Genomic DNA, 2,336 nt, shown 5'->3' with positions numbered 1-2,336 from the left:
AAATGGAAGGAACACAAGAAACTAAGGAGATGACCAGCGAATACTGGAGTGCGCAGAAGGGTGACGCGAGCGCGCGGAATAGAGAAAATTGTATCGACGCGTGCGCGTGCTTGATGCGTACGTGTGGGTTGGAGTCTGCACGAATGACGCGATCGTGTGGACGACGCGTACGCATGACAAGAAAAATTGCTGAATGACGCGAACGCGTGACTGACGCGTACGCGTGACCTGCGCAAACTGCAGAATTAACAGAAAATGCTGGGGGCAATTTTGGGCCGTGTTTTAACCCAATTTTCGGCCCAGAAACATAGAATAAGGCCAGGGAACATGCAGAGACTCAACACAGATTAGATTCACATTGATACACATTCACATATTCACATTAGGATAGTTTTTAGGTTTTTAGATCTGAATTTAGAGATGATTACTCTTCCTCTAGGCTCTCTTTACATTCCCAGTTTATTGCTTTTGCTTTTGGATATTGAAGAGTCATTACCTCCGTCGAAAATAGTATTCTAGTTTGTTTCCTTACTTACTCTTTTCTTTATTCTATATTCTTAATTCTTGTTTAAGTAGTAATTGGATTATTTTCATGGATCGTTAATGCAAAGGATTACTTTTACTTTTAATTAATTTAATTTAATTTATCATGTCTTCTTATATTTTTATGAGCGTTATATTCATGTCAATGGAGTAGATTCCATACTTGACATGGAGGTTGATTAAAAGGAGACACTTGAGTTGGAAGGCTTAAGTGCTGATTAAATTGGAAGTTGTTGGCTAGTTCTGTATTTACTAGCGCTAGACCTTCCCAGGGGTGAGGACTAAGATTTGCAAATAAGAGTTAGCTCAATCACTTGACTTTTCTTTATTTAGTAAGGGTTAAGTAAGTGAAAAGAACAACCTTTTTAATACTACACTTATGAGATCCCAACAAGGATAGAACTTCCAATTAATCATTCCCCCAGTCAAGGCTTTTTATTTAGAATATTAATAATAATTCTTAGTTTTTATTGCTTTAATTTATAATTATTTAATTGCTCATTATTCAACTCTCAAAACTCTCTTGGAAATTCCTAATTAATAAAATAGCATCCTTTCTTGCAACTCATTGGGAAACGACCTGGGACTCATACTCCCAGTATTTTTATTCTAAATTTTTGTGACACCTTTCTAAATTGGTGAGGTAGATTTTAGCTGGTTAAGAGCTATACTTGCATTGCTGCTCTCTTATTTAAAATCTCTTAATTGGCCAAACTTCTTCCACGCACCAGTTTTTGGCACCATTGCCAGGGAATTGCAATTGTGTGCTAAATTATTAATTAGTGTACATATTTTTATTTTCATTTTTTTTTGTTTTATTACCATGAGCTATATGTTTCTTTCATCGAATGATGCGTTCACTGCCTGATCCGAGCATAGCCGCATTTGATCCTGAAATTGAAAGAACTATTTCACGTATTAGGCGAGCTCGACGTCGGTTAGCCTTTGAGGGTGGTGAAGTGATTGTTATCGATTCACCAGTCTCATCTGAGGGCGAATCTGAGCCGCCATCCGAGAGCGAAACAAGCTCCTTTACTACTGATTCAGTTAATTCATGTGCAGATAGAATGGCAGCACCTAGGAGGATTACTCTCCAGGAAGCTGGAGCCCCAGATTTTACAATGCAGCCGCATCAAGTTCATCATCCAACTCTGGCTGCAGATTTTGAACTGAAGACTGTACTAATCAACTTGATGCCCAAGTTTCATGGCTTACCTGCTCAGAAGCCCATTAAGCACCTTAGGGATTTTAAGACAGCCTGTTCTACTATTAGGCGTCAGGGTGCGGATGAAACTTCTATTCTGTTAACTGCCTTCCCGTTTTCTCTTGAGGGAAAGGCAAGGGAGTGGTACTACTCCCAACCTGAAGTGACTGTTACCAATTGGGATACGCTCAGGAGAGAATTTTTGGAAAAATACTTTCCAGCTGAAGTTACAGACAGACTAAGGAAATAAATTTCATGCATTGTTCAAGGTGAATCAGAAACTCTCTATGAGTACTGGGAGCGTTTTAAGAACTTTCTAGATGCATGCCCCCATCACATGATTGACAGGCTAGTGTTGATCAGCTATTTCACTCAAGGGAAGAAGCCTCGGGATAAAACTACACTGGACGGTGCTAGTAATGGTTCTTTGAAGAAGTACAAGACCGCATATAAAGCATGGCAACGAATCAGCGACTTAGCTGAGTCCATGATAAACCCATATTTCATGAGTTCTTTTGTGCTTAATTTGAGTGATTTATACAATCCTTCACCTACTTATTCACATTAATTGCATGGTTTTACTTTCCCT

The 2,336-nt window shown here is 39.0% G+C and overlaps 1 non-coding gene across 1 annotated transcript; it reads right to left on the bottom strand.

The window, feature by feature from the left end:
- Positions 1 to 1,982: 1,982 nt before the first annotated feature.
- On the bottom strand, positions 1,983 to 2,090 carry LOC148567413 (small nucleolar RNA R71). Its single transcript, XR_015881567.1, has one exon. It is a non-coding gene; the product is annotated as a small nucleolar RNA R71 (small nucleolar RNA).
- Between the last annotated feature and the right edge of the window lie 246 nt (positions 2,091 to 2,336).

This window comes from Arachis ipaensis, chromosome B4 (assembly GCF_059453495.1).
Source record: "Arachis ipaensis isolate K30076 ecotype BB chromosome B4, ASM5945349v1, whole genome shotgun sequence".
NCBI classification, from domain to species: Eukaryota; Viridiplantae; Streptophyta; class Magnoliopsida; order Fabales; family Fabaceae; genus Arachis; species Arachis ipaensis.
This window is presented reverse-complemented; position numbering and strand designations above follow the sequence as displayed.